Genomic DNA, 19,769 nt, shown 5'->3' on the forward strand with positions numbered 1-19,769 from the left:
GCTGTGCTCTCTGTGCCTTCTGTACCATTCCCATACCTCTGCTATGCTGGGCTGTGCTCTCTGTGCCTTCTGTACCCTTCCCATACCTCTGCTATGCTGGGCTGTGCTCTCCATGCCTTCCATACCCTTCCCATACTTCTCCTGTACCAGCCTGTTTGGTGTAGCCAGCCCAGCCTCTCGCTGTGGAGATGTTCTTTGAAAAGCTCTTCCAAGTATCTTGACAACCCCTTATCCTCAGACTTCTGGGGAGCTTGACCAGCTCCGTTAAAATTAGAGTTTTTAACTTTTTAATGCAAACAAGCAAGCACTAGAGCATCATTTGAGTATGATTTTCGTGATTTTTGCCTTTTGTGTTAGTTAAAGTTGGATTATTTCTGGATTTTGCTGCAGTCTGGAGGTTTGCAGCCAAATTAAATCTTTACAATCAAATCAGTATTTTCTTCTGTGTGTGTCTGAGCAATTTATGGCTTTAATGTACATTTGCTTGAATATGTTTTAATGTTGTAAGTTACAAAATCATAAGTGTTTCTTCCTCTTTACAGAATGAACTGTTTCTTTTGACCTGTATCAAAGTGCTTTTGGTTAAAAAAAATTGAGTTAAAAAATGCACTGCAACTTTTTAAAAATTGGTTTGATGATGAAGTTTAGCATTCCATTGTCTTAAATGAGATGCTTAGCACCTAAACCTGATTTACTGCAGTTAGCCAGCTGTTCTGGTTTTTTTCCCAGTCTTTAGGGTCTCTGTGGCCCATGTCAGCATCTCACCCTCCCCTGAGCACTCAGGTCTGTGATCAGGCTGTGGGTCGGTGCTTGGGAGCAGCCAGGGGCACTGCGAGATGGGCAGAGAAAGGCTGATCCACTGCAAAATAACACAGCAAAGAAAACTCAGCCAGATAATCAGTTTCAGGATCAAAAACCCTAAAACCTCCCCATAGCCTGGCCATCAGTGGTGCCCAGGGCTGTGAGCAGGCACAGGGGTCATGCAGGTGGAGGAGCTGGGCAGTGTTGCTCTAAAGTTCCCCCTGAAATTTCATCCAGAGTGGAGGGAATAAACAGAAATGAAGCGCGTACTCCTCGTCGCTCGCAGATGGGCTCCACACATGTCAGGGCTCAATTTATCCTATCAGTAAGGTCTATTCTGGGCTCTTCTGTGTTTTCTGCCAGTTCAGTCTGGGAGTTGTTTTACACCTCTTGGCAAATATTTGGTTCGGGAGTTTCTAAGTATAATTTAAGTGATTGATTAAAAGGCAAGGAAAGCTTCAACTCTTACCAGTTAGAGTCATTTCAAATTTACCATTAGATAAGTTTTAAAGATATTAGTGTATGTTAAGCATTTAAGAGTAAAGCAAAGGATCCAAACAGCCTGTACTGCTGTTCTTGAAGACTTTGTGCTGCTGCTGGTATTCCAAGTTTATATTCCAAGTTTATATTTGCTTTAGTGATATAGTTAATATTCAAATGACTAAAGGTTTATATTCCTGAGAGCAGGAGATGGGGGTGGAGGGGGAAATCAGTGGAAATCATTGAAAACATTAGGCTAAGCATTGTTTCTTTATTTCTGAGTGTATCTTGGATGTAGACAGACACTGCAGTTCTTGGTACCTTGTACCAAATTGTCCCTTTTGCCTCTCCTCCCGTTAGCATCAGGCTGATTCCTTCCTATAGCATTGCATTTGCAGCATTGTCCTTCAGAGGCATTGCAAACTTGCCAGCTCCTTAAGCACACTTCCTCCATCATATTTTGACTGGCTTGGAAACCTGTTCCCCTCACACCTTCTTGGGTTTAATTTCCCTGAGCTGATTTCCTGCAGTGGAATTCTTTCCCCTGTCCCTGCGCTGTGGTTTCATCCCACGCTGGGTGTTTGCTGTCCTAACTGTGCTTCTTCAGGCCCCACAGTGCATCCTGGATGTTTAAAGAATTCAGCCTCACAGCTTTCCTGTGCATTAAGAAAACATTTTCTCAGTTTTGTGGAACAGCAAAGTGAAATGCCCAGCATCATGGAGGGAGTCTGTGGCTCAGCTGGGGGATGAACTCTGATCTCCACGTGTCTGTCCAGTACCTTGATTACGTGATCATCTCCACTGCTTCGTCTCAAATTCATCTGTGCAAGTTGAACCAGCGTGTCAAACTGCATTTTTCATCTCCTTTCTCTCGACTCTGCTTATAGCTTGAGGCACTGGAGGAGAGTGGAGTTTTTACATGTTGGGAGTCTTCTTCAATACTGTTCTCTTATCCCCTCTTTTTGCCTCCCTTCTTGCATCTCAAGTTGTGTGAAATCAAGTCTCTATTCCCTTCTACATCTGAAATGCAGCTTTCTGTATTCATGCACATACTTGCCATCAAAAGTTTAATCTCTGTGCTCCGTTTTAATGCTGTAACAAGATTTTATTATTTTTTTTAGGACCCTCACATTTTCTTTCCTCTATGACATTCAACCCTAGGCAACCAGTATTTTCTGCATTTAGCATCTAAGTCACGTTCATTCCTGGTCAAATTTTAGTATCCCCGGCCTGATTCAGCGTGGAATAGAAACCCTTTTCTGCCTTGTACACAAAAATGGATGTACAGGGTTAGATTAAAGGTCCCCCTAGCCCAGCATCCTGTCTCTTGCTGTACAGCAGATACCCACAGAAGAGTGTCAGTTCAGGGAAATCAAGCAATGATACTTCCCTAGACTGTGCTATCAGTCTCTGGCTCATTTGCAGCTCAAAAACTTCATTTTGTACTTAACAGCTGTTGATAGATTTCCCCCCCACCTTCTGTTAACTTGCCTTTGCTCTGTGAACCCACGTACTCTTATAGCATCCATAATATTCCATGGCCAGGAGACAGAAGAATTATTGCTTGTGCAAGGAAGTGTCTCCTTTTTGTTGTTTCTGTCCTGATAATTTAATTTACTGTCTGTCCATTCTTTTATCAGAAGGGACTACAAGCACTCATTCATTCTCCATGCAATTTCCAGCTTTTTATTGTTTTGCTTTTGCATAATTGGTTTTTTTTCCTGCAGAAGCTGTTTCATGCACTTAATCACTGTTGTTCTCCTCCTCCAGCTTATCAGTTCTTCTGTGTCTTCTTTTCCCCCAAATCTGGGGTCCAGAACTGTGTGCAGTGCTTGTGGTGTAGATTCACTCTGCATTCACACAGAGATGTATTGATGTTTTATGTTCCTTTCCTCAGCATGCGTACTATTATTATTTCATTTTTGACAGCTTCCACTATATTGCTTCTGCTTTCAGGGTTCTGCACACTGCTGCCCAAGCTGCATCTCTGCTTCTTGCACTCTTGCTTGTGATCTGGACCCTGACAGTTACTCTTCCTTCACCTGAATTTTCCTTTTCCTATTTTTTCTGCCTTTTTATGCTCCCACCATATCTGAAAGGGCTTTTTTCCTCCAGTGCTCCTACCCACCTTGATCTCTAAATTTCTGTCAAAGAGTCACACTACAAAGCCCTTCAAAAGCATCTGCTCTTTTTTCCTCCCTTATCTAGTCTACCAGCACTGTCAGGCAACTTTCTATTATGCTGGAAATAAAAAATGTCTCTAAGATGTGTGCCAAGCTCACAGAATGTAAATCCACATATGTATATCCAATCCACTCTTCTTTTTTCTTCTTTCCTCTTCACCATCTGTCTTCTAATCTGGTTTCTGTGGGCATTAAGGTATAATTTTACACCAGTCCAGTTAATTCCAAGTTTAGTTCTAGTTTCTACTGTTCAAAAGTGTCTCATGCTAATGGAGCTTAATCTGCTCGCACCGTGCACAGCATCTCAAGGAAAGCAGCTCTGATTTGAAGGAGCAGTCCAGGAAAGTCTGGGGCCTCCTTATTCCTGTCTGGGAGCTTTTGGATAGAAATCACTCACACGATCCTTGTAAATTCTGCCTAATAAGCCTGATGTTGCTTTGCTGGGTTGGACCCTGTGCAGCCCTGATGTGCAGATGTGCAGCCTGTGTGTCTCCCAGGCACGCTGATGGCACACAGACGGGCTCTGTGGTCAGGGAACAGCACGGGGCAGGCTGGAGACGCTCCCAGAGCTTCGTGCTGCTTGCTTGTGCTGAGCACTGGGTCAGCACGTAAGCATTTGTCCAGAGTTGTCTTGGATTAGCAGTGCTGGCAGCACCTGTAGGAGAGGAATCTGCCATCAGCTGCAAGTCCTAGTGTGGCTGTGAGCTTTAACCCTGACCAAGGTATTGTAAGGAAAATTCTGTTTTTGTAGCAGTATAACCTATATGCTGCTATATGTATCAACAATGCTGATGATTAAATTAGCCTGATTCCCTCTCTCTGCCCGAGGAGTGTAGAACTGCTTCCAGAAGGGAGTTGTGATGGGCTCTGAGCATTTGGAAAGTTGAGTGTTGTGTTCAGTTGCTCCCATAAGGACTTGGGACCTTTGTGACAGGGATCTGCATCACCCTGTGGATGCAGTGATCAAGGAACAGCGTTCTCCTTCCCCTCTCCTCCACAGCCACAGAGTTTAGCTGCAGTGTGGTTTGGAAGGCCAGCAGCATTTCAGGTCGTCCAGCTGCAGAGGTGCTGAGGACAACTCTGTCCTTTAGGCTGCATCATTACATTTACATGTGCTTCACAGAAAAGCCCAGATCTCTAATGTCGAGCTCCACACCACCTAATAGTGGATTGGCAGAAATCTGTTAGCTGAGCATTAAGTTCAGTTAAACTAAATTAGAAACTGATTAATGCTGCAATGGGCAGAGGTCTAGCCTGAGAGTTGTTGTGCTCAGTTTTAGTGCTCTGCATTTGGCTTCCTGTGTGATCTTGGGCAAGTCACTTAGCTTGTCTGTGAGAAGCCCACAGGGCTGTTGTGAGGCTAAATGCCATAAGGATGCATGAAGTCTTCTTGTGTGTCTATTACTGGGCTCATACAGAATTTGAAGATAAAGTTAGCAAAGCCAGTCCTTCTTTGTCAGCCCTTTCTGTGTCTCAAATGGTTTCTGTGGTTGGAAAAAACCCCACACTTAAAAGTTGCCATATCACCAAATTTCACAGATCCACTTGCATATGTACCTGAACAAATGATGTCAGCACTTCAGTGATTGCTGCTGAATCCGATGTGGATGGCGATGTTGGCAGTGTGATCTGCTTCTGCAGTGAGTGTGGCTCAGAGCCATTCTGATGTTAAAAAAGGGACAGAAACAATCAGTAACCCCTGCTGCCAGGCAAAGGAAGGATGAGGGCTGGAGCAGACAAAAGCTTAATCTTTCTCTTTCTCTCTTTTTCTAACAGTTGGAGCTAATCGCTGATAACCAACACTAAAACATCTGAACCATAAATCTGTTCAGCTGCTGTGTGACTCACAACAAACAGAGTATGAACTGTTTGTGCCTTAGCTGTTTTCTTCCCTGCTGAGCTCTGCCATGAGTTATCTCACATATAACCCTTCTCGTAGACTTTTCAGGTTTAAAGCAAAATTCCAGTAATGCTTTTTACGTTTTAAGTCACTGGGGCACTCTTTGCATGCTAGCTCCCTTTTAAGGTAACTTTAGGCAAAAGATGAAATCACAGCAAGGAAGTCCAAAGACCAGGGATGCAGCCTACACTCATCTTTCTCCCTTCTCCCCCACTCACCCCCCCAAGAGCTGGGACTCCTGCTTCCCACTATTGTGAGAATTAATCCTTTAGTGCTCCTTGCTGCTCTACCTTCCATATAGCCAATAAGCACAGAGTGGCTGAAAGATTGGATCTGTGTCCAAAGGAATGAATAGCAATGGATCACATTGCTCCAGCTCTTTTGCAAGTGCAGTTAGGAAAATATCATTTGGTTTTGTTTAAAAAATAATTAAGATATCTCGGTTTTTACAAAAGTGAGTCTGAACATCTTTGGATTTTTTTTTTTCCTTTCTCTCTTTTCGGATGAATAGACTGGGGAAGAGGGGGAAAGGAAATTCCTAACTTTGGACCCCAGCTGGAATCTCTTTTTGGATTAATAGACTGGGGAAGAGGGGGAAAGGAAATTCCTAACTTTGGACCCCAGCTGGAAATCAACACAAAGATAGTCCTGAATGCTATTCCTTGACTGCTGGCTGTGGATGTGCTCCTGTGTTGACTGAGGCTGCTCACAGTAAATGAATAGGTGAACTTTTCCAACACTAAAATTGATTTTGGAGGAAAAGGAAGTGACGTTACTTTGTTGTGGTCGCTGAACTGTCTTCTATGCAAGAAACCCTGGAATGAGTAAATTTTGTAGGCTGCAGAGGAGGATGTGATTTTTTTGTTTGTTTGCCTTTTCTTGTTCTATTTTGACTGTGTGGAAATGGTGTGGAGGTTATTGAGTTCAAACGACTTCCTGAGATTTCTGCATGCTGGAAGGGAATGACTTGGGAAACAGTCTTTGGAGTTCCTCTTTCTGAAGTTTTATTATATTAGCAAGGCTGAGTCAGAGGAAATGTTGCCAGACATCAACACAGTGGGACTGAGTTCCCTGGCAGTGACCAGGTCAGAGTCACCTGAACTCATGGGCAAGTAGTTTTTTTTTAAACAGCAGCAGCATGTGAATGCAATGATCTAAGGGCAGGGGTGTGCAGAAAAGAGCTGTGCTCAGCCTTGGAAGATGTGAGTCTGAAATGTTGCAGTGCAGAGCACAAGTAAGGCTCTCCACGCTCTCTTTTGAAGAGCTTTGGAAATAATGGGATTGTTTTATGCTCGTGTTTTGTATACATTTTATTTAAAAGTTTGAAGAGAGCTACTACAGGGACACTAAAATATGAGGAGAATGTAACTATGACAGTCTGGGAGGGATGGCAGGCACCTTCTGAAAGGAGACTCTAAGCCAGTGTTGCTTTTCCCAGTGGAGATGCCTAGGATGAATTTGTTAGGAAGGAAACTAGTGATCCTTGCTCCCAGCACTGAATGTTCTGTGTCATCTCACACTTTTGGTATTTTTTTGTATTGTACTTTTGAAATGCTTCATTATTCTTTTAATTGAATTTATTTTGTTGTCTTTTGAAGCTGTTTTTCACATTCTTGCAGTGAAATCAGATCCTGAGGAGGAAAGCTGTTTGTTGAGTTGTCCAGGCAGCAGCATGGCTTTTCCTAAACTTGAACTTTTCCTAATTTCTCAGTTTTGCTCCTTTTGAGCACCTCTTTTGGACAGTAATGCTGGATAGGATAAGGCATTTCCTTCACTGCTGAAAAAAAAAATGTAGTTGGTAAATTTGAGACTCAGGATTCTTGCCCATATGAGGTGCCCAGTGCAGGTGTCCTTTTCTGGTGTCTGTGGCACCTTCTCTTTGGAGAAGTTTGAGCAACCCTGCATGTATGGAATGGCTAAACATCATCTGCTTGGAGGGGTCTGCGAAGAGTTAAGCTGTATTCAGCCTCATGGGAGATTTAGGTATTTGTCTCTGCTGTGCACATTGAGAAAGAGCAGAGAATAGTCAAGTGGGTTGCCTGAAGTCATCCAGCCTGGCAGAGCTGGGAATAGGTTTCCTGGCTCACAGTACTGTACTTTAAACCAGTTTTTTGAAAGGGATAATCTGTATGTTCAAAGAAGGCTTTATAAAGCTCCCATTAACCCCGGTGCCATACCTAGTGAGGAATCTAATTTATGTTCTGGCAAATGAAAGCAGTTTCAGAGACCTTGGTGCTGCAGGTCACTGTCAGACCTTCAAGGTTCGTTGCCACCAGTTTAATTTTTCTCCTGGTTGGATTTGACTCTGTTGTTCCTGAGAAAGGAGGAGCAAAATTTACTCCTGAGCAAAGATTTCCAGAGACACCCAGCTGTGGATAACTGAGAACAAGGTCCATGCAAGGGCTTTTGCTCTGCTATGCATTTTAATGTATAGAATGTCTAATGTTGCCATTCCTTCCTTGAAAGAAAGAGAGACCTTCTGGCAAAGCTGTCCCTTTTTTTATTGCATTTTATCACTTAGTCAGGATCTCAAGATCTGAATTCCAGTAGCCAGTGACTGGAAATGTCCTTTCAAACTAAAATGTTGAACTTTGGAGTTTACCCCTGAGTCCTCAAGCTACCTTATCTGAACAGCAGGGGAGATTTTTTCCCAGTTTTCTCTTCTGTTATCAAGGTGGAACACAGCATCTGAATGTTAGAGGAGTAGCAGTACATTAACCCCAGCCTTGCTTTTACTCAAAGATTGCAAGTGTTCTACAGGGTTGGCTAAAAATTATCTAACATTTGGGTGGGGAGGAGGGAGAGACGGACAGAGATTTAGCTCTCATCACTGTGAATGCATGAAGTGAGAATAAAAGCCAGGCCTTTCCTGATCCCATGCCCTACTAATAACACTTTTACAAGCTGGTTATATAATTATCTGTTATTGTGAGCTTTTTCCCCCCACTTCAGTCAGATCAGCTATTTCATCCAACCAAAGTGTTTTGTGCAGATTTTTGGGTAATCCAATGTCATCAGTTCTGCACTGAATTGCAGAAACAAAACTGGCTATTACAGTTTATGAGATGTAACAGATTTTTGGGTCAGTTTTTTGTTTGTATAATGAAACAAGTCTGTTTTTTTTTTTTTTTCTTTGTTCCATATTCTGGATGTCAGTAAAATTTAGAAGAAAAAGGTACTCCAATTAATGTCTGTAGGATAAGTATTATAGCAATAGAGCTGGTTTCCTCTGTGTCTGGGCAATAGTTTGCTGCCCTTCTCTCAAATTAGAATTCTTTATAATATGTGTTTTAAGAGTGTAGTTAGCATTAACATTTATGAACACCATAATAATAATTATTTGCCATTTCTGGCAGATATAACTATTATCATGTAAATAGCCAAGTGTTTGTAGCAACCTGCAAATTTATTGGCTATAAAGACAGCTTTAAATTAAGCTGGAGAAGAATTCCTCCATGGCGTGTGTGTTGAAGATTTTTATCCCATGCTCTGGAAGGAGAGCCACAAGCACTCCATCACCTTTTTTATGGAGCAGCCCTGCCAGATGTGGAGTGAAACGCAGAGCATGACTCCTAAGCACGCAAAGGGCTCTGTGTTGTTTCCCTTGGCAAACACGCGTGTGAGCCAAGCTCCTTCCAGATGGGAGTGGAAGTGGATGGTGGTTCATGGTCACCTCGGGCCATGGGGAGAGTGTTGGGTTGCTTGCAGTGCGTTGCAAGAAGCAGCTCCTGAATTTTTGCACTTCACTGCAGGCACTGCCAGCTTTTTGCTTTGTTTTCTTGAGCGCCTCCTTCTCCCCTCTGCCTTTCCCCAGCTCTGGGGAAGGGAATGGGAATTCCCATGGAGCTCCTGGCTGCTCCTAGCCCCAAGAGCAGTCACAGGCAAGCCCTGTTGGGTCCTGTTTGGGCTTTCATTAGGGCAGCACCTCGTGTTCCACAGGACGTTCGAACACGCGGTGGATGGGGAAGGTGTAATAGGCAGCAGTCGCTGGGGTAGAGGCTCTGAGCCCAACCATAGCTCTAAAAGCTATGGCAGGGTGGTCTTTCCCACATATCCAATGAAATACAGATCTTTTTGGACAGGGATGAAGATAGGGTGTGAATTGGGAGAGATAAGTTCTTGTATTTATTTTGACATTGGATCCTGCAGTGACGTGCCTGAGGAAGCCAGCTCTGTGTGACTTGCATTACAATATTCAACTGGCTGGAAACACCATTTCCTATTTCATTCCTATCCCTTACTGCATATACATCTCATTAAGGCGGTAGCATCTGTCTTTGTTGTAATAATTTTTTTAAATTGTATAAAAGCCATTAATTTTTGTCTTGAAGTGTATCCGGACTGCATAAGCATGGAATAAGTTCAGAAAGTCTGATAGATAAACAAAGATGATGCTTTTGGCAATCCAGAGGAGAGCAGACACAGATCTAAGAGTATGGAAAAGACCCATTAGCTCTAGTTCCAGCAACTGTTATGCCACGTGTTTTTAAAACTTATTCTTAGGCTTGAGAGTAAGCCCAATGCAAAGAGGCAGCTCACACATCTGAGTAGCTGCCTGGCTGCTTCATCAGGCTTGATAGCAGTGGGCAGCTATCTCATACTTTTTCAAATCCTTCTTTGCTAAATTAGTAGGAGGAAAAAAAAGGTGCTGGAACTTGGATTTCACAGTGGCACTGCGGTGGAACTCACCCACCTTTCATCTTTGCAGTGGCAGAAACACGTGGGGCACCTGTGTGTGGCTGCTGGCTCCCTCCCTCTCTCTCTTGGTGGCTTTCCTTTTGTCCAGCCCAGTGCGAGGAAGAGTTTTCAGTGCTGGCAGCACTTCCAGGCCACTCTCCCCACTGAGCCCCAGGCAGGGTTTGTTTGTGGTGTGTATGCTGTGGGCTGCACTATGCACAGCATCCAAGGGGAGGCAGAAGAATGGCTGGCTGTGGAGATCAGAATAAAGGGAAAAAGCAAGGCTTTACTGCCTGTTTCTACCTGAATATGTTTTACTGTTTCACCCTGCTTTTTCAGACAGTGGTGAGCAAGGACCTGTCTTCCTCTGTTCAAAAGCCAGGTTGTTGTTTTTGTTTGAGGGGCAGAAGGGATGCAGGGAAATCACCTGACTCCTTAAGGGATGATCTGGACTTTCTGTTTATCTCCAGGCTTGTGGAGATAAGTTGTTTCATGGCTTGCATATCACCTAGCAGCTAATAACATCCTGGAGGGGGGAGCAGTGTAAATGCCAGAGGAGCAGCACTGGTTGCTGTACAGGAGAAGTTTTTTGGGGAGTTTTGCAAACCAGCTGCATAGCTTGAATGCCCTGGTGCCTAATGATGGCAGAGAGTAAATCCCCCGAGAGTTTTGAGCAGTGCAGGAACTACAAAAGTGGATGTTGCTTAGATAGACCAGTCCAGCTGTATCAAAAGCAGTGGAAATTCCCTTAAAAAAAATTTATTTTCCCAGTAAGTTTAAAAATCTTTGCAGAAACTTTAGCCAAGCAATCCACTCCAGATTTTGGCACTCATCCTTCCCCTTCCCGGTGCTCATGCTGAGCAGATGAGTGCAATGGCCAGACCTAAAATGAAGAGCATCTACAGTCTGATCTCATCCTCCCTTGCTGCCTTTGGCTGGAGAGGGAGGAGGAGCTTTGAAATCGGATTATTACTTCGAGCCTCTTGGCTTTGGAGCTACAGACTGTTCCCCACGTTGCCAATGGGCTTAAAAGCTTAGCAGAACTCCCACTAGGTACCCAGGAAGCCTCTTACCACAGGAGATGGTGACACGGCAGGATCAGCTGTTCTTTATTTATCGTGCAGCTGAATTGTCTGGGGAGGGACCATTGCTAACCCGCTGCTGTTGTTTCCAGAAACAGCATCAAAACAGGTACAGCTGATGCTGTTTCCCACCAACAGGGCTGTGCTCACCCGAAGTGCCGTGTAAAACACTTGCTAAAATTTTTAGTCTTTAACTGCTGGTAGTACTTAGCGCCTAAATGGGAATGTTAAATCCAGCACATGTGGAGAGAAAGAGTTTGGGGTTGTTTTGGTTGGGTTTTACCAGTAAGGTACTGCTGGCATGGGACTGCAAGAGCTTAGTGATGTATAATCTATACAGTATTTTGGGTTAGTTTCAGAATGGTGCCCATCTCTGGGTGCCTGCTCACCACTTTTCTCACCCCATCTTCCCAGGAAAAAAAAAAAAGCAAAACCAGAATCCTAAACCAGTCCAGTCTGCGAGTAGTTTGCTGATCTGAATATTTCTGATACTCCATACAAGCACAGCTATTGGGAGAGAGCTTTTCTAGGCAATAATAAATGATACCTTTCTGTCTGAAGGTGAGACAAACAGGATGCAATTCAAGCAGACTGTGTTTCCAGTCACACTGTTGTGTTTGGAGGCTGTTTTCAGCTGGAGGAGTTGAACTTGTGGCATGGGCAATAGTAGTCAGTCACTTTGGGATGGTGGGGAGGAGAGCAGTGTTTTGGTTTGTTTTTTGAGACCACAGTGCTAATACTTTCCCCATAAAGGCATAGATCCCTGATTAGAAATTTCGGCAGACTGGTGATAGGCTTGCTTTTCTTATTTGCCCTTCACAGGCCTCTTGGAAGTCTTCCATGGGGTCTGCAAGAGGTCTGCAAAGCAAAGGCTGGAGGTTCTGCTGAGCCTGAAATGTGCTGTGAAGCCAGCTCAGTGCCCAGTGAGATGCTTGCCCCTCGGCCAGCATAACTGGCTTATGGTAAATGGCATAGATTATCTGCACTGAAGGAAGAGGGGATTATTTTGAAAGGGAGAAATTATCCTTTGGAGGGAAATAGCATGATCTCCAAAGGCTTTGGCTGCTCGTAAAACTGCAGAAAAAGAAAGATGACTGCAGTGGCATCAAGTGTCAAGCCTTATGGCTTCTCTCTTAGCCCCACCACTGAGTGAAGCATACCCATGTGTGGATGCTGGGGCTTGTGTCACTTGGGCTGTCTGCAAAATTGCTCTGCATGTGGGTGAGTGCCTCCCCTTTCTTCACAGGTGATACAAGGCTTTACTGAATGATCTTTGATGCTCTGGGATGGAAACTGCTTTAGAGGCATGAAGTACTAATATCTAACTACTAAACAGAAACTGATCACTTGTTACTTCAGAGCTTCAGATGTGCCCTGTCCATCTGAAAAGGTTCTTTGCCAGGGGCAAGAAGCAGAATGAGTAGCAGTTTTACATCTTTAAAGTGATGACAATGCATACATTCATAACAAATGTAGTTCTCAAATCATTTGCACTGCAGGCAAGATGAGGGAGGAGGAGAAGAAAGCATTATTAGCTGGTACATGGCTATGGGGCATGAGGGAGACTGGACTGAAATCCAGTCTGAATTTCAGTCTGAAATCTCTTTTCAGTACAGTTTAGCCACGCAACGTGAGTGAGCTGCTCGTTGGTGTTTGTATTACACAGCAGTGAAAAATTCCACTTGGAGAGCAAGGAGCAGTGTGCTGTGCAAATAGGGGAGGGTCCCTGTCCCAAGGGGGAGATCAGGCAGCAGGTTACTGTGGATGGAGAGCTCCAGCTCTTCTGGCAAGTGGGATAGGTGGTGCATAGAGAGCACAGTGGTCTTGGAGTTTTAATCCTGATAGAGGGGGTAAAGGAAGACAAAATGTAAGTTTGCCAGTAAACCAAGTCTGGAAAATTCTAGCCTGACCAAAATGTCCACTGGCATGGCAAAGAGTTTGCATTTGCAAACGTATTTAGGCTGAGCTGAGCAGAATTCAGTGTCTGTTGCATCCCCTTTCATAGCTGGAGGGAGCTGCTGGAGGAGAGGATGGCTGACATTACCCCTTGTGCTGCTGGCACCAGCGGGGACCATGTGGGATTTGTACTTTGCAAACAGCCATAATGTGGAGGCAATGTGACAAATTCTCCCTGGCTTTCTGTTTATAGCCAATCTCCCTCATACAAAGCTGTCATCTCACACCTCTGCCTAGCCCTGGAGTAACATTATGCTCCTATTTTACAACATGTTTGAAATAGCCTTCAAAGTCTGCTCTCAGAAAGTCGAGGAAGGTATACATTTCAGAAGGCTCTGACAGACATTGAGGGGGAACCTGAAGAAACAGGAAAAGGGAATACCTTTTCTGCTCTTTCTTTGTCCTCCTCCCCAAATGATAGTTCCCTTTTTTCCTCCCTCAGGTATTTGCTCCTCATCCCTTGACCTTGACACCAGAATGGAGGCTCAGAGAGGAGCTGGGACCACTGTGGTGACGAGTGTCATTAACCCCTTCACCACACCCCAAACCTCCTGTAGAAGGCCAGCTTGGCTCCCTCTGAGCTTGTGGTCCTGAGGGTGAGGTGAAGATGATGGCATTTCCTTGAGGGAGCTGCTGACTTCATCCTCACTGCCAGCACCACAGGGAGGGCATTCAGCACCCATTTTCCCTGCTGTGGAAAAGCAGAATGAAGAGATTGGGGATCCTTTTAGCTTAGGAAACCTTAAAGCCCTGGAGGATCATAGAGAGAGAAGGCAGCATGCAGGACTCTGGGGAAGGTGGGAGAGGTGCATCCAGCTGCCCACTTGGATAACACAGTGTTTCCAGGAGCCACTTAAGATGGCATGTCTGGGAGACTCCACCAGGACCAGGAGCCATAACTTCTTTCTGAATTTATGGCACTGCTGTTTGCCCTTGTAGGGTACCCCGGCCCTAGGAACAGCCCTAATGCCCTGCAGTGCCCTCCTGCCTTGTCGTGCAGAGCACTCTCAGTAGGCTTCATATCTTGGAAACTATTTCCATATGATGGCAGGGATCCCAGGCAGGGAGAACACAGCACTGGGATGCAGGCAGCGTGCTGAGTGGGGGCTTGGTTCCCTCAGGCATTCTGAGAAGGTGCTAGGGGCTGAGCACACTGACTTCACATAGAATGGTGCTTCTTGGACTTGACTTTCCATCTTCCTGCCCAATCCCGCTACCCTTTGGCATGAGTTTGCCAAACTTTTGCCCAGATGCCTGTTGTCATTAATTATCTGTGAGGGAAAAAGAACATCCTGACTTGACTTAGTGACAGCACTGAAATTTCAGAGCACGGGCTGGGGCTGGCTCAGCACGTCCCGCTGGTAGCTTTTGGTGATCTCCTAAAGCCTGTTGAGTCACTTTGGAGCATTGCAGTGGAAAGCTGATAACAGCAGCTGTATGGAAATAGAGCTGAAGGGATTGGGGTTTTTAAACTGATGGCTAACTTGGACAAGGCTTAGCTGTGCTTAAACTCGTTATGTCCATCACATTCAGTTATAGATGATTCAGCTCCAGCACAGAAGAAACCTCTAAACTGTAGTCCCGTACCTCAGCACCCAGCCTGCTCACACTGGGCTCTTGCAGGTTTGGAGGAGTCTGCCTTCTGAAACAAAGCTTTGTAAGGCTGCCCTTTGCACAGTCAGCTTGCTGGAGCAGGAGCTGGAGGCTGGCTGGCTGCTTTCCACAGCCCCATGGTCACCCCATGCTGGCTTGGTGACAGCGGCGTCGCTGTTGTGAACTCATTTGTTTACTTTCATCAGGAAGGTTGACTGTCCTCCCTCTCAAAAATCCGGGCAGATATCAAAAAGGCATCCAAAGCAGTGTTTGTTTCAGGCCCCCAGCCGGGGGGGTTAACCATCCCTGCCCAGTGCTGGGTGTGGGGTCCCCAGCCCCTCTGTCCCAGCCCCTCTGTCCCAGCCCCTCTGTCCCAGGGAGTGGGGATGGACGGGCTGGTGCCTCCTGCCACCCTGCTGGCCCCGCTTTGGGCCAGTGCTCCTCCTGGGAGAGGTTGCCACCCTTGCTCCCACCCTTGCTCCAGCGATTGCCTCTTCCCAACAGTCCTTGCCTGACTCAGGGGGGATTTAGTACCGGGCTGGGGGGAGGGAAAGACGTTAAACAGGCTTTTCCCTAATGAGGTGTGACGCCAGCTGGAGAGGGGGAGAATCCTGCTTTTCTCCTGTCTGTTGCTCTCTCCAGCTAGAGGAGGAGGAGATGTGTGTCCCCCCCTTTTCCTCTGCTGATTTGCTGCCTCTTCTGTTTCCTTTCTGTGCTGTCCCCAAAGCGTTTTGGCAAGGTTCAGATTTCTGTGCTCACAGCTCAGTGCTCAAAGAGAAAAGAGGAAAAACAAAAGGATTGGAGGCGTGGGGAGGATGGTGGCGGGGAGGAAGCTGAGCTGCTGGTCCTGGCCAGGCTGTAGGAGTGTGGGGATGGGTGACTGAGGCAGGGTTTGCCCTTAGGACCAGGGGGGTTTTAGTGGCTTCTTCCTCCTGAGAGTCCCTGGCATCAATTCATCTCCCTCTGTTTAGATGTGCTGCTTGAGCAGTGTGCTGCTTTGCTGGCTGTGCCTTGTTGGAGGGAGAAGGCTGAAAAATCCTCCTGCTAAATGGGGGCTGAAGCATTAGGTGAAAACCTGAAGGGATACTAGCTCTTTGTTCATGTTCCTGAGATGTTCAGATTTGCATCACATCCTCCTAGTGTGTCTGTCATTCCCACAGCACTCTTGAGTGTGTGGGAAGAGTCTAGAATGTAGGTGTTTTGGGACCGGAAGCTGGAGAATCCAGTGGGATAGAAAATCATGACATTCAGATAAATAGATGGACCCAGCCCTGGGTTCATTGTTCAATCTCTGTGTTCATTCATCAGGTTCCTCTCACTGCTCTTACTCTTCTGTCACAAGCAACAATAGTTGAAATGTAGACAGAAACATTACAGGACGATGTCAGTGACTTTTTTCCAAGACAAATAATCACGGTAATACTTGGACTGTGCCTTTACTGTCATGCTCTGGCACTGAGTGCTCCTGTTGGCAGGGAGCAGAAGATCAGGATGGGCTCCAAGGAAGCACCCATGGCACTGGGGAGCACCATGCAAGTGTCTTTCTACAGAAACACCAACAGCCTCATGCCTGCCACGGATGGGCTTTCACTGGCCCCATGCTGTGTGTGCTGATGAATCTTGTCTTGTTCCAGAGCCCCTTAACCCAGCATGGCACTGGGACTCTGCACCCAGCCCCACACTGGTCTGTGTGCCCAGAGCCTCCTTTATCCCGTGGCTGTGAGATCCATCTGGGTCTGGGTTGGATCCCCAAAATTTGTGCTACACCTGCTGTGGAGACAAGGACAAGGAGCACCCTTCTGGGAGGGGGAAAGCAGGAGGAGAGGCAGGGGGAACAGCCCATCCAGGTGTTTTAGTCCCTGCCCAGGAGATGGCATCTTGCCCAGAGCCTCAGGAATGCCCCCCCTGCTCCTGGAGTGACCTGCCAACTCCAAAAATGTAAAGGTCACTCTGGGAAACAATGGCTGCAGATAGGGGCTATCTGAGGCAGTTGTGGCCACTGCTTAAGGAGTGTTAGTCAAACAGCAGGCTGAAAAGGCTCACGGGAAGCAGTTTAAATATTCCTTCATACAAAAGGCTGTCACATCCTAGCAGGGGCAGACTGCTGACTGACAGCTTTAATGAACAAGTGTATGTGGATGAGGGAGAGGCTGAATGCAGGGAGGCATCCTGGAGACTTACTTTCCCCTTGCCCATCATTCTGGGTTCTGACATGTCATTTTTCACGAGCTGCAGGTTTATTGTGGTAATGTGGTAACACACCTGGGATGGTTTAGCATATCATGTGCTTTAGGTCCTCCCTGCTCCCCTCTCCTCCAGGGATATTTATGGAAGGCATATGTCCACTAAAATATTTTACAAATAAAGTAAGTCAACACTTCTAAAATACTAGCCACTTATCAGGTGGTAAGCAGGGCCAGGAGGAGGACTCAGTTCTTGTGGGACTGAGTCTCAGTGATTCTCGGTGAATTAACTTGGTAATTACTGTTTATATAACATGATTACTATTTATACAACAACAATATCACTCTGTCCAAGGGATGGCAAGCAGCAACTGTAGATTTTGTGTTAACTTGTCATTAAGCAGGGTGCTCATCTAGAGGCAGAGAACAGAGATTGCTGGTCCTTTCCCTGTCTCTGTGGCAGGGACATCAGGCTTTGGCTGCACGCTGCCCTTTCCTTACCTCCGGTTTCCACGTGCAATTGATGTGTTTAGTACATTCTTCACAGGGCAGGTGTCAGGCTTCCACTCCTGAAGCACTTTGCCTGTTGCACAAAAGGTAAATAAGAGCAGTGTTGGTAATGAAAATATGCCATTAATACATTTCCAATAAAAAACTACAAGCGGCGTTTAAGCTGCAATCTGTTATCAATAATTTTATTACTGCAGTTACTGCGGTCTAATAAAAAAAGCACTTTCTCTTCTTTATTGGGTAAGTGCCAAAACGTTTATCCTTTATTCTCTGGCCATTAACCTTTATTCTGTAGCCATTAGCTTAGCTATTTGTGTAACAGTCTGTTGAGTAACATTCAAGTAGGAATTTGTATTCAATCCATTATTTACTCTGAAACCCAAAAAGAATAGCTTCTTATGCCTATATTGTTTATCCATATTAAATCTTGTTAAATGCTGTATGCTAGTGATGATAAGTCTTAGAGAAAGTGGATTTTTCTTACTGTGAATAATTTTCTGGCATGCAAATAAAACTTTTACTAACCAAATGATATTTGGAAAACAAAGCTTGAAACTGTTAGCTGAAAAAAAGGTATTTCTCACAATAGGTGCAAAATTCATAATGACTAAATTTCAGGAGTTTATCCTTTTTGTGGATCAATTTCTGCATCACACCTTTGTGCATTCTGCTGTGCAAGAATAAGCCATGATATTCTGCATCGAGGATTGAGATTTTGGGTCACAAAGTCTGACATCCCTCCATCCTTTCTTCTCTTACTGGACTTGGGAAAAAATGAGCTGTATAAGAAGTAAGTTAAATAATCAAAATGCCTGCTTTTCTTTGAGGCATTTGCTTGCTAGCTTTCAGCCATTTCTGGCAATCCATCTGAAACTGCTCCTTCTGGGTTGTAAGTGGCTTTTAGTGCCCTGCTTTCTGAGCACATCTTTTAAATTGAGCTCACCAGCCTCAGTGAGTGGAGGCAAAGCAGAAGAATGAAACTGTTGATTCCTGTCCATCAGGTGAACATGAGAGAAATCATGCCTTTCTTATTAGGCTGTAGTGTATCTCAACCTCACTGAACCCTATTTTTCTGCGTCCAGACAAAAGCATTCTTCTTCTGGCTAGAGAGTGACATTCAGTAAAAACCTTTCAAGGTCTTCCCATAAACTCTTGCAATGAAAAGGTAGTAGAAGCAGTATTTTTAATGATGAGGAAGGTCAGTTTACCCCATATGTGCTCTGCTGCTGTACACATACACGAAGCTGTTTGGGTCTTTTTGGTCCAGATGAGCTAGCAGGAAATTTTAAGGAATTAGTTTAATGGTTGGATTTTTTTTTTTTTTCCCCTTCTCTCCTTTCTGCTCATTAGGAACTGGAAGCTGCTCTTCACGGGGATGATGTGGAGTTTATCAGCGACCTGATCGCTTGCCTTCTTCAAGGTTGCTATCAGCGCAGAGACATCACGTGAGTATAACCTCGCTCTGCAAGGGGAGCTAATTAACACGTGGCGGGATGTTTCACGGCTTTGGAGTGATGACATGGCACTGATCAGCAGCCACCAGCAATCAGGCCAGATGCTTCACGGAGTGAAAGGGAATTCGAGTTCTCTTGGGTTGAGTTGTAGGCTTTTTAATTGTACGGAGCCGTTAAGCAAAGCCCTTTGTTCAGATGCCGTGCAAAAGGGTGTTTGGTGCTCTGCTGTAGCACTGGTGACACAGTGAACATTCACATCTGCTGCTGTGCTCTGCACTCTGGTCAAATTAGTGATATTAAGTCATCACATATGTTTTCAACATTTGCATGTATAAAACTTGCATAAAACTTGCTGCTCTGCACACACCTCACTTGCGTGAAAGATCCCATTTGCTTTACATAGGGCCAACAATGATTATTTTCTTAGAAATAGAAGTATTGGAGTTACTTCAGCTGCAGGGTGTTGGGAAGTGATTTGACATGTTCTCTTGAGGTTTTGACATCCAGAGACACTTTGTCAGCGTCCACTAAAGCAGCCTCCCAAATGGAGACATCTGCAGAGCATCATTCTTTAGAGGACTGCCACTCGCACAGCAAAATGTGCTTCCAGTGATAGCAAAGGCTTGTTGCAGTGTGTTTTATTTGTTCTTTTGTGAATCATGTTAATAGCAAAGCATAATTGTGGGGACAAAGACAGCTTGGCAACACATGCAGTTGTTTGGAAGCTGTCCTGCTCCCTAACCTCTCCCTGTTGTGGAGAGGTTTAGGCCAGTGCATAAGCAGATCCATAGGTGCTTGCATTGAAAACTTTTATTTCTAATTAACTGATTATGTTCAACAAAGTTTATATAGTTGATTTATATATGCATATGCCACTTGATTAAGTTCTCTTTCATTGCTGCATAGACATTCAGCATCAGTGGGTATCAGGAGCTGAACCAGGCAGCTGC

General features: G+C 45.1%; 1 protein-coding gene across 1 annotated transcript in view; it reads left to right on the forward strand.

Annotated features, from left to right (window-relative positions):
- Positions 1 to 19,769, forward strand: part of LOC121332795 (cat eye syndrome critical region protein 2) — a 99,905-nt gene that overhangs the window by 30,530 nt on the left and 49,606 nt on the right. The window contains exon 2 of the mRNA XM_041398603.1: positions 18,716 to 18,810. The gene's annotated coding sequence lies outside the window, so the exon portion shown is untranslated. The remainder of the gene's footprint in view (positions 1 to 18,715; positions 18,811 to 19,769) is intronic.

The sequence above is a fragment of the Onychostruthus taczanowskii genome, unplaced genomic scaffold (genome assembly GCF_017590055.1).
Source record: "Onychostruthus taczanowskii isolate IOZ18803 unplaced genomic scaffold, ASM1759005v1 scaffold15, whole genome shotgun sequence".
Lineage (NCBI taxonomy): Eukaryota > Metazoa > Chordata > Aves > Passeriformes > Passeridae > Onychostruthus > Onychostruthus taczanowskii.